General features: G+C 36.4%; 1 pseudogene; it reads left to right on the top strand.

Annotated features, from left to right (window-relative positions):
* The first annotated feature begins 6,952 nt into the window (after positions 1–6,952).
* LOC123805173 lies at positions 6,953–7,756 on the top strand (annotated as a pseudogene).
* Positions 7,757–13,005: the final 5,249 nt, after the last annotated feature.

Genomic DNA, 13,005 nt, shown 5'->3' on the forward strand with positions numbered 1-13,005 from the left:
ATATTGATATATGTACCTGTTTAGTAATTGCAGCATTGTTTGTAATACCAAAGGCAATGTAAATGTTTGCCATTAGGGGGCTGACTCAGTAAATTATGGTATATCCATAATATGAACTATTATGGAGCTGTTAAAAATGAATGCTAAATCTCTGGATTTGCTAATAAAGGTCTCCAAGATATATAGTTAAATGAGAAAAATGCAGAAAATTGTGTTTAGTTTGCTGCCATTTTTATAAAAATAAGGCACTAATGAGAATTGTTGGTATTTGTATGTTCCTAAAAACCACCAGACTGCACAGGAAACTAAAAGGAGCATTTACCTGTGTGGAAGTGAGATTGGAAATTGGGCGGAGGCAAAAAAAGAAAAGCATGAACCAGAGACTTCTCACTGCATACTTTGTTATACTTAATTTTGGCATAATGTGAGTGATCATTTTCAGCAATGTTATAGAAAGAATTTTGTGATAATTATCTTTGGTTGAAAATAAAGTTTTCATAAGAAACTCTTCTTACCACAACTCTATGGACCTACCTATCTAAAAATAGGGATAGTGTTTTGGGTTAGATTGTCACTGTACCAGTAGTATTTGTCAACATTGAGAATAACTTACCTTTTAATCTTACATGTCTTAATATCCAAAATGTAAATGTATTAGTATGACCTTTTAAGATGTTTCTCTATGAACCTGTCTGTATAAAATTGTGGACTTGTTCTAACTCCTTTGCTGTGTGACATTATGATTTCCCCTTATGTGGGTCCCTGTTCACCTCATTTTATTGTCCTCATTTTTCAGGAAGCATCATTGAAAAAATTATCTAGTTCTAGATTACCTCACCTCTTCCTGCCCCATCTCCCTGCCCTTTCATTTGCACATTCCACCACTATTTATTACTTTCAGTATGAGTGTGCACATACACTTGCAAATATGTACATCTGCATAGAATTTTGCATGCTTATTTCCTGGTTCTCCTGTGAATAATTCTTTGAAGCATCAATCTATTCAAACTTCCATGATCTTCATATTTCTCCAAATCCCTTTCAGTGAAAAAATGCCTATAAACTCACACTACTTTTAGAACTTCCTACATATATGAAATGATAGTATGGCAACTTGAATGAAGGGCATGTGCTTTTGAATAAAGGATCATTTTGATGAGATCCCATTTGTTTATTCTTTTCTTTATGGCCCTTGCTCTGGGGGACATATCAGTAAAAAAGTTTCTGCATGAAATATCTGAGATTTTCCTGCCTATGTTCTCCTCTAGGACTTTAAGAGTGACATGGCTTATATTTAAGTCTTTTATCCACCTTGAATTTATTTTTGTGTATGATGTAAGTTGGTGCTCAAGTTTCATTTTTTTGCACGTAACTGTCCAGCTCTCCCAACACCATTTGTTGAAGATAGTGTTTTTACTCCATTTTTGTTGCTGCCTCCTTTGTCAAATATTAATTGGCCGGAGACTTGGGCTTATTTCTGGGCTCTCTGTTCTGTTCCATTGGTCCATGTGCCTGTTTTTATGCCAGTACCAGGCTGTTTTGATTAGAGTGGCCTTGTAATACCATTTGATATGAGGTATTGTGATCCCTCTTACTTTGCTTTTCTTTCTCAAAATTTCAGGAGCTATACGGGGTCATTTATGGTTCCATATAAATTTTTGAAATGTTTGTTCTATGTCTGTGAAATATGCCATTGGTACTTTAATAGGTATTGCATTGAATGTGTACATTACTTTGGGTAATATGGACATTTTGATAATGTTAATTCTTCCAATCCATGAACATGGTATATGTTTCCATTTGTTTGTGTCTTCCTTAATTTCTTTCTTCAGTGTTGTGTAGTTTTCTGTATACAGGTCTTTTACTTCCTTGGTTAGATTTATTCCTATGTATTTTATTTTTCTCTTTGCTATATCAAATGGGATTTTTTTCCTGATTTCTGATTCTGTTGTTTCATTGTTGGTATACAAAAATGCCTTTGATTTCTGGATATTGACTTTGTATCCCGCTGTTTTACCAAATTCATTTATTAGGTCAAGCAAAGGCTTATGCACAGCTAAAGAAAACAGTATTAAAATAAAAAGAGAACCAACTGTATGGGAAAACATATTTGCCAATGATACCTCAGACAAGGGTTTAATCTCCAAAATATATAAAGAACTTACATGACTCCACTCTAAGAAGACAAGCAACCCAATTAAAAAATGGGCAAAGGACTTGAACAGACACTTCTCCAAGGAGGACATACAGAGGATCCAGAGACACATGAAAAGATGCTCAATATTACTAGCTATCAGAGAGATGCAAATTAAAACCACAATGAGATACTACTTTACATCAATCAGAATGGCCATAATAAGCAAAGCAACAAACAACAAATGTTGGAGAGGTTGTGGAGAAAAGGGGACTCTAGTGCACTGTTGGTGGGATTGCAGACTGGTACAACCACTATGGAAAACAGTACGGAATTTTCTCAAAAAACTAAAAATGGATCTGCCTTTTTACCCAGCAATTCCACTGCTAGGATGATATCCTAAGAACCATGAAACACCAATCCAAAAGAACCTATGCACCCCAATGTTCATAGCAGCACAATTTACAATAGCCAAGTGTTGGAAGCAACCTAGATGTCCATCAGTAAATGAATGGATCAAAAAACTATGGTACATTTACACAATGGAATTCTATGCAGCAGAAAGAAAGAAGGGGCCCCTACCCTTTGTAACAGCATGGATGGAACTAGAAAGCATTATGCTAAGTGAAATAAGCCAGGAGGTGAGAGGCAAAAACCATATGATCTCAACTTTAAGAGGAACCTAAAGAACAAAGCAAAGAAACAAGCAAAATATAACCAAAGAGACTGAAATAGAGAACAGTCTGACCATGTTCAGAGCAGAGGAGAGGGAATTTCAGGGGAATTTCAGGGGAAAAAGGGAAGAGTTTACAGGAAGAAGTATAAAGGACACATGTATAAAAACTAGGGGTGTGTGGATATGGGAGGGAGGAAGGGAGGGCTGGGTGGGTGGGTTGGGATGGGAGAAAAGAAAATTGCACTGCAACAACAATTAAAATAAAAAATATTAAAATAAAAAAAAGAAAAAAGGACCATTTTGTCTTTCATATGGTTTGTTGGATCAGGGTAGCAAGATGTTGATAATGAATCTTGACTCTGCTGAAATTGGGTCAGGATGTCAGGAAAACCTGAGTTTACAGGTTGGCCTATCAGGTAGAGAAAGTGAGTACTGGCAGCAATCAAAGAGACTGTGACAGCATTCATGGGATGGTGTATTGATGTTAGCTTTTCAGTTGGCTTTTACCTGAGCCAAAGTTTCTGTTCTTAATTTAGGGACAGTTTTAGCTGTGGAATTCCTGGCATCAGCCTATAGGTGGGGATCATAGTTTTTGAGGATAAAGAAAAAGCACAGGGTCTTTTAAAAAAAATGCCTCTGGCTCTGGCTGGTGTGGCTTAGTGGACTGAGTGCCAGCCTGTGAACCAAAAGGTTGCTGGTTTGATTCCCAGGCAGGGCACATGCCTGGTTGTAGGCCAGATTCCCAGTTGGGGTTGTGCAAAAGACAACCACACATTGATGTTTCTCTTCCTCTCTTTCTTCCTCCCCCTCTCTCTAAAAAGAAATAAAATGTTTTATAAAATGCTTCCAATATTCACCTAGGTACGTGCCTCCATGAAAGTTCAGCCTTATTGACCTCAACTTTCTTTCATCTATTGACTCAAGCAAACCAAAACAGAAAAGAACCCCCACCCTGACAATGGGAGCTACTGACTCATCATTGATTGGCATGACTCAGAATTTCTAGAGGCAGTATTGAATGGGTAGGGAGAGGAAGGGGTTGGGGTGTTGTTACAGGGCACCTGTGAGTGTGCAATTAGGGTTGATGGATGTGAGGGTATAACTAAATGGGAAAAGGCATGGCATACCAGGTCACAGTGTAAGCTAAAGATAGTTTCAGTGTTTCAATCAGATGGAAAGGATCCAGTTGATGAAAACTGAGTAGGATGTATCAAAGATAGGTAGGTGAGTGGTAGTCATCATCTGGGAGATCTGTGCATAAGGAGAGACTATAGCTGAAAAATGAAAGGCAGAGCATTAGTTCTCTTCCTCCTTACAACTCCATATGCAGCTACTCTGCTGGGTGAGCAGCTCTGGGAAAGCTCCTGACCTATATAAGGGGATCAGGGAATCAAGTAGGTCAGTTGAATGATTAAGGATATAAGTAACGATAGATAACATTTAGCAAGTCCTTGTTACTTTAAGATACTCTGTTAAGTGCATACCATATATCACTTTATTTAATCTTTCCAGTGACTCTATGAGGCATGTATGGTTATTATCCTGATTTTACAGTTTTAGAAATTGAAGTTCAAAGAAACTGAGTTATTTGTATAAACTGTCATAGCAAGTCAGTAATAGAGTTAGGATAGGAAACATGAAATACAATTCTAGACCCTAAGCTCTTAAACTTTAAGGGGCAAAGCAAAAACTATGGACCTAGTACTGGGATGGCTATGGCAAGGGGAAGCTGTAATCTGGGGACAAGCCAGGCACCTAAGCTGTCTTTAGGCAGAAAATCATGGGCATGGCAGCAGCCACATAAAGCTGTAAAACAACTTAGGGACCCCTAGCTTGTGACTGGAATTTGGCCAGAGTTTGGTAGCCTACTTACAAGCCCCACTGACAGTTGTGGTTGAGATTATAGATATAATGTCTGGGTCAGGAGCTGGCACATGCCTGGGACTAATGGAAACACCCAGAAAACTCAGCTTTGAGGAAGAAGGAAAGCAAAGTCAACATTATGGAGTAAAAAATCCATCCTTTCTTAGTTTAGTGGAAGTCCTTTCCACACAGGAAGGAGGTTGAAAGTAGTGTCAAGCTTGGGGGGAAAGAGAGCAGTTAGTGCTCTATTTTATTTTGCCTGGAAGTCCTGTTATTTTGTATTTGTCATTCAGATTATATAATCTTCCTTTGGATCAAGCCCTGGCTGGTATAGCTCAGTGGATTGAGTGCCAGCCTGACAACCAAAGGGTTGCCAGTTTAATTCCCAGTCAGGGCATATGCTTGGGTTGCTGGCCAAGTCCCCAGTAGAGGGCATACACAAGAGTCAACTACACATTGATGTTTCTCTCCCTCTCTTTCTCCCTCCCTTACCCTCTGTCTAAAAATAATAAATAAAATTCCTTTGGATCTAGATTTCCCTGCCTGAGAATGACTAGATCTCTCAGGTCATCATGGTACCCTTCAATAAACATCTCAGAATTTATTTAGTTGGACCCCTTATGAAAGACTAAACATTCATTCTGGAAGTGAGTACTATTCAGAAGCTACCAGTGGGAAGCACAGACTCTTCTATTTCAGGGAAAGCATTTTTCCACAGCAGATTTGTGGCCATCTGTCTTTCACCAAACAGACAGTTGTTGAAGAAGGACAGTAGCTTTCTCTTTTTGTGAATCATTAAGAGCCACAGACATTTCAGAAAGAGGTGTTAAGTTATGGATTAGAACCATAATTGGTGTCAATCTAACTTTGAACTCTCCATGCCTCCACCTTAATGTGCTTCCACTGTAAGCATTAGCACCTCTTCATACATACTTATTATACTTCCAACAGTGGCAAACAAGCAGGAGGCATGAGTCTGCATATGTGCTTTTTCTATGCTTCAATAAGCAATTAATAGAAAAACAAAAATTAATATATGACCTGAGTCATCATTTGCCTTTGTTTAGGTTGAGTGGTATAGCACAGAGGCAGGCTGAAATCAGCACAGTTTTAAAGCACACAGGAGTTTTGTGTTGTCACTTGTTCAGCAATCAGTCTATGGGCAGACCTTTCATAACAACTGGCTCGCTAAGTACATTTGTACCTCTCACAGAACACCATGTTCTTCAAGATGAGAGACAAAAAATCAGTTACACACACTCATTAGAGCTAGGGACTTCCAGTATCTTTCTTGTTCAGGAACTTTTCAAAATTCTCATAGTTTGTCTTATTTGAGAATTGCCTTGAGAGACATGACACTATTGATGGTGATTTGGTCAGTTATCAAGGAAGAAATGTATTTCACTCTTCTCTTGCAAAGCTCCCTTGACAGATACAGAAATCATGTGCATTGTGGAGGTTATAGGTCACCTGGGTGCTCTTAGGGGATAGGAAATAAGAAGCCATACTACAGATGAATCAAGAAAGTCCTCAAAGTCCTCAAAGATCACTCACTGCCTATGAGAGGCCAAAAAACAAACAAACAAACAAACAAACAAAAACCCTATTGCATTCAGTGAACTAAAATTTCTGCAGATATAAATCTAAAGAACCTTTGTAAATTGTTTTGCAAAAACAATTTAGCAAAAAAAAACCCCACTGCTTTATTAAAAATCCAGGTGAAGGTCTTCCTGAACTTATCTATTTCTTAAAGATGAATCCATTATCATATCCCAGTGTCCACTCCCCAGAGTAGAGCATTGGAGTCTCTGGTTGGAGTGCAGTTTGAATGGCAGTATATTGGTGCTATAGTTCTGAGTTTGGATTCAGACTATCTATATTCAAATCCCTGCCTACAATCGCTTAGCAGTGGCAGTGCCTTTATCACTGCTTTTCCCTGGTCATAGTTCCCATTAACCACTAATTAAAGCCACCCATATAATCTAAAGCAATTGTTTACTCTATGAAAAAAAAAAAAAAACAAGACAAGTCCCTTTCTTTTCTACTCTTAAACCCTTCCCTTACAGAAATTCTAGGCTTATTCCTTGATCTTAGTATAGGTAATTAAACTTTCATTTTGAAAAACATGAGACTGACCCTTTTTTAATGTGGTAAGATTAAATTAAGCAATATATATAAAGAACTTACCATAATTTTTGAGATATTCACCATTCAGTAAACAATAGCTTATTATTACCTTTAAAAATTAATAGTAGCCTTTTGGCTCTCTGAGCAGCACCATGGCAGTGGGCAAAAACAAGTGCCTGAGGAAAGGTGGCAAAAGGGGAGCAAAGAAGAAAATGGTTGATCCATTCTTTAAGAAAGATTGGTATGATGTGAAAGCACCAGCTATGTTCAACATAAGAAGCATTGGGAAAACGTTAGTCACAAAAACTCAAGGAACTAAAATCACATCGGATGGTCAAATACACGGAAGGGCCATGTATTTGAAGTGAGCCTAGCTGATCTGCAGAATGATGAAGTTGCATTTAGAAAATGCAAGCTAATTACTGAGGATGTTCAGGGCAAAAACTGCCTGACTAATTTCCGTGGCATGGATCTTACCCATGACAAAATGTGTTCCATGGTCAAAAAATGGCAGATCATGATTGAAGCTTATGTTGATGTCAAGACTATTGATGGGTATTTCCATTGTCTATTCTGTGTTGGTTTTAGTAAAAAAACACAACAATCAGATTTGGAAGACCTCTAATGTTCAGCATCAACAAGTCTGCCAAATCTGGAAGAAGATGATGGAAATCATGACCCAAGAGGTGCAGACTAATGACTTGAAAGAAGTGGTCAATAAATTCATCCCAGATAGCATTGGGAAAGACATAGAAAAGTCTTGCCAATCTATTTATCTGCTTCATGATGTCTTTGTTAGAAAAGTCAAAGTGCTGAAGAAGCCCAAGTTTGAAGTGGGGAAAGTCATGGAGCTTCATGGTGAAGGTAGCAGTTCTGGAAAAGCTACTGGGGATGAGACAGGCACTAGAGTTTATTGAGCTGATGGATATGAGCCCCCGATCCAAGAATCTATTTAAATTCAGATATTTAATGGTGACAAATAAAAAAGCCTATCTGTGATTAAAAAATTAATAGTACTAATGTTTTTAATAAGAACAAATATACTCTTTATTGGTTGTGCTTAGCTTGACTCAAAGGATTTCCCTTTTCCTGGTCCTATGTTACTTCTGAATTTCTTCTTCCTTTTTTTTTTTGGTTCCAATAGTATTTATACCACATAGGGGACATTCACACCTGAAACCAAGCAACTTAGAATTATTGCATGCACCTTTCTAAATGCTTTATATTAAAAATCACTATTTGCATCAGCACTTCAAATATGCATTTACCTCTACTATGGGGAAAGCTCTGTGCCAGGCAGTGTCATATTTGGACCAGGCTTGATTGTTTAATGACATTAAGATAGAAAAGACAGATGCGGTCAGGACTAGGGGACTAGATGTCACCCTTGGAGTAGGTTCTTGTGAGGCAAAGTCAAATGTGATCCTAGAAAGAAGTCCAGTCTAACAAACAAAACATGATTATCAGGAGATCACAGGCAAGTAGTTCGCTACCACAGCCAACATCAGGGAATCCATCAGGAAGCAGTGAGGTAGGTGAGATAGGGACATCAATAAGCAATCCCAGATCAGCAGAGAATTGGCATAAGAGATGTCTACTACATGACTTTATAGTAGACAATGTCTGTTTATATAATCATATCACTATCATAGAATATATTATCAAAATCTAATCCCTGATGTTGAGCATATAGAATAGAAAACATGGATTCTGAAGCCAGATGAATCTGTCACTTATTTGCTAGATGACTTTAGACACGCTATGTAATCTCTCTGAGATTTGATTTCCCTATATAAACAATTATTCATAATTGTACTGAGAATTAAAGCACCTAGATTGTGTATGGCCGTTAGTAGGACTTCTCCTATAATATTAATGTTTACTAAAGTTGCGAACTGGTAGTACAAGCTCCAGTTTTGAGCTTTGGTTTTGAAGATCTTTAGTTCTTAGTAAGGAAATTGACAAGGGCAAAGCAGAGCTTCAGTCTTAGAACTATGGTCCTAGCTAGTTGCAAGACAGGAAACTATTCTACACGGAAAAAATACAAGGACGAATCCAACTATAGGGCTAAAAGGTAGCCACTTGGTCATAAAAATCAAGTTAGAAATCTAGTCATCAGAACTAGAACACAAGACAAGGGTGGGATTATGAGCAATAGTAACTTAATACTGAGTCTCGTTACTCTGGTTAGAACTCCAAAAATTCCTCTTCACTTACAGGTTTATGATTTGTTCTAGAAATAGGACCAAGCTTATGGATGTGTGTGTTGCATTTTGGGTGAATATTGGCTTTAGATAAGGAATTGAAGGGGTTCAGGTATTGGGAACTGGGGAGGACCAAATATCAGTGTATGAAACATTTGCCTTACACTCTTGGTCAGTGTTCTCCGATAAATATTTTAACAATTATTAAAATTTTCTATATCTACAATTTTCTATATCTGCAATGTCCACCATAAGCCACATGTACCTACTGAGCACTTCAAATGGAGCCATTGTAACTGGGAACTTATTTTTAAATTGCATTTAATTTATCTTACCTGGAGTTTGTTGAGGTTCTTGGATTTATGGATTAATTTTTTCCTTCAAATATGGGATATTTTGGTCATTCTTTCTTCAAATATTCTTTATGCCACTTCTTTCTCCATTCTCCTTCTGGAATTCCTACAATGTGTAACTTAGTATGTTTGATGTAGTCACACAGGTATCTGAGCCTCACTTTATTTTTCTTTATTCCAATTTTTAATTCATATTGCATAATCTTTATCAATCTATTTTCAAGCTCACAAATTCTTTCTTCTGATTGCTTGAAAACTGATGTTGAGCCTGTCTAGTGATATTATTTCACTTCAGTTATACTTTTCAACTCCAGAATTCCTACTTGGTACTTTTAAAAAATAATTTCTATCTCTATTGGCATTCTCTATTTGGTAATATATTATTTTTATATTTTTCTTTAGCTCTTTAGACATGATTTCCTCTAGTGCTTTGACCATATTTAAAGTAGCTGATTTAAACTCTTTGTATGATAAGTACAATGTCTGGGTTTCCTAAAGGATAATATCTATTGATTGATTGATTTCCTATGTATGGGCAAGATGTTTTTCTGCATGCCTCACAATTTTTTTTTGAAAAAAGTTTTTATTAAAATTAGCCTCTTAAAATGATATATGTGGCAACTCTGGAAATTAGATTCTTCTTCCTTTCCGGGGTTTGTTGTTGCCATTTGTTGTGTGTTTATTTGTTGGTATTTTTAAACTAATTCTGTAAAGTCTGTCTTCTTTGTCATGTGTGGCCACTGAAGTCTCTGTTTGGTTCACTTAGTGATCAGCTAATAATTATTTAATTTAAAATAAATTTTAATTTATATCTAATTATTTGTTACTACTCTATTGAAGAACAATACAGCTCTAGTTCTTAAAATTATTTGTTCGGACAACACATATATGAAAACCTAATAATTCATCAATATAAAGTAGTAGTCAACTTAGTGTTACATTATATATTTTAAAAAATAGCTTTCAGAGTAAGTTCATGAAAGAAGAAGTCTTTCCCCAAAAAAGTTGGATTTCATTTGGCCTCAAGGGATTTTTAGGATTTGTAATGAGGAGAAGGAGTGTAGTTTGAGTGGTCAGGCAAAAGATACACCAAAAGTCACAATGAAAGGCAGATTCCAGAAATCATGCCTAATGTCTTTTACAAAATTCACAAAGGTGATTGATAGATCATGGAGAGCCTCAAATGACCTGACTGACTGAGATATTTTAAATGTGTATGGAGTGGAAAGCCATTGGGATTTTTTAAAAATATGATTTAGTATTTTTATATTTCTGGTTAGAAACATAAGTACATTCATGTTGATTTCCTATTGGTTTTCAGGAGATAAAGTCTGTTATTTTCTTCCATTTACTTATGACATTTTTCAATTATGAAAACAATAAATGCATACTTTAGAACATTGGAAAACAGAAAAGTATGAAGAAAGTTAAAAGAGATTAACATGATTAAAAGAGTGTTTATAGTAAATTAATTTGATGATGTTATGCAGAATAGATTGAAGTGGGTGGGAGTTATCTAGTCTCTTCCAAAGTGGAGAGGTTGGTGAAACTTAGAACATCTTGGAGCATGTCCCTAGGAAATATAGAGCAATAGTTTCTACTTTGGACCCATATGTAGGTTAAAAAACAATGTTCTAAATAGGCCACTTGAGTTATAACTCTTACTAGAACATATCTTGCAAGTTGTATGTTCAAAAATAGAAACAAAACACTGTATTTGGCAATACATTTTGAAATATAAAATGCATATTTATCCCAACAATTGCATTCCTAAGAATTTATCTTAAAGATATTACACAATTGCCCAAAGTTTTGTGTACCAGATGTTCATAGAATATTGTTCAATAGCATGAAGATTGGAAACACTGTTAGTAGCCATTAAATATTGTACAATGGAATAATATAAAACTGTTAAAAAGCAAACAAATTGTTCTTTGTGTATGGATATTGGAAGATTCAGAGCAGTATGATTAACATGATCTGATTCATTCATTCGGTGAACACTTACTGAGCCTAGCATTGTAGTAAGCACTGCAAATCCAACAGTGATGAAGACAGACAAGATCACTGCCCCCATGAAGTTCACATTATAGAGGGAGTGGTGTAAGATTCATGTGATGAAAGCACTGTACCAATTTAATTTAGAAGAGAATAGAGCTTGTAACAATCAATGACATTGCAGGTTTTGTAAGTTAAATTTATAAATGAAATAATAATAAATTGCAATGTGTAATAAAGGCCACCAAAAAGCGTAAAAAGGAGAACTGATAGAATGAACAATAGAAACCAGAGGTCTGCTTTAGAAAAGGAAGGTCTCTCTAGGAGTTCACTGAAGCTGAATTCAAAGAAATGAGAAAGGACCAGCCATGACAATAATTCAAGAACTTCATAACTCCCTGTATGACTTTTTAAAAAACATGAGCCTATACTGTTTGTATAGTTAGAAACATAATTCATCAATGGGTTATTAAAAATATAACCCCACCATACTTGTTATTTAATGTTTAATATTTATTGTTCTAAGTTGTAATAATGATGTCATTGTCTAATGTTATGGATAAACCTAAAGGCCCATTCAAATGTAAGATTCCTTGTGGGTTCAGACTGTGTTGCTCTCTGAGTTTCAGGGGAACTTGAAAAAGCTGCTTCTCATTGTTTTTCTATTAGGTTTAGGATGTCTGGCAGTGCAATCCATCAATAGCATATGCTGCCTGATGAAGTTGAGCAGCTTCTTACTCTTTGAATGCCTGGCATGCAGTTGGGATGGGGCAGTGTCTTCAGGGGGTTAATCAAACTTTTTTTCCTAAATTCCTTTTAACTCCCTAAGGAGACATATGTGAATTTAGAAAATAAGGTTCAATGTTTTTGTTTATTTATTGTTTTTTTTACTTCAGCTTTGTTTTTGTTTTCCCCAAAGGGTGATATGATGATCGGGGATTTGGGAGACAGAAGTTCTTTAAATTATTGTCTCAGCACTGAAAGCAAACCTTGGGAGAGATTTTGGTTGCATTCTCAGTGTGATCCAGTTTACAATAATTCCTATATAGTTGCTGTCTACAAGACAGGAGTTAGACTGATTTGCAAGGACCCTAGGCATGGCTTGAATACTTTCTAACAAATTTAATTACTTGGTTTGGGAAGTAGTACCACTATCTTTCAACTCTCTGTTTGGGTCAGGATGTAGCATCTTTTTGAAAAAATCAGCTGTGGTGTAATTGGTTCCATTGCTCCTCTGAGTGACTTCAAGTTGCTAAGCAACTCAGTTCTGCACTCTTTTCCTGCTGAGTCTTCCCAGTCTATTGTTAGAGTCCTGTTATTATAGCAGTCAGTCCATTGCTAGAAGCAGATTATTTATCAACAGAGAATTGAGGAAGGGTGAGTAAAGAAAACAAAAATGGCACACAGAGATAACATTAATGAAGTTAGGTATATGGGAAAATGTTTGTGTGCACAAAGAAAGCCATTGTCTTGAAACATCTTTGCTGTTTCTGGACATATGGGACCTTTCCCAGTTCAGCCTTTACCCGAACATAGAAATCATATGTGAGGATCACATTTAAAAACATTTTCCCCTTATTTAGTTATAAACAATGGTGTGCTGGTAACTATTTAATAACTGGCTGGAGGGGGAGAGTGAAGGAGGCTGAG

Source organism: Phyllostomus hastatus, unplaced genomic scaffold (assembly GCF_019186645.2).
Source record: "Phyllostomus hastatus isolate PE091 unplaced genomic scaffold, TTU_PhHast_1.1 phas_scaffold_28, whole genome shotgun sequence".
NCBI classification, from domain to species: Eukaryota; Metazoa; Chordata; class Mammalia; order Chiroptera; family Phyllostomidae; genus Phyllostomus; species Phyllostomus hastatus.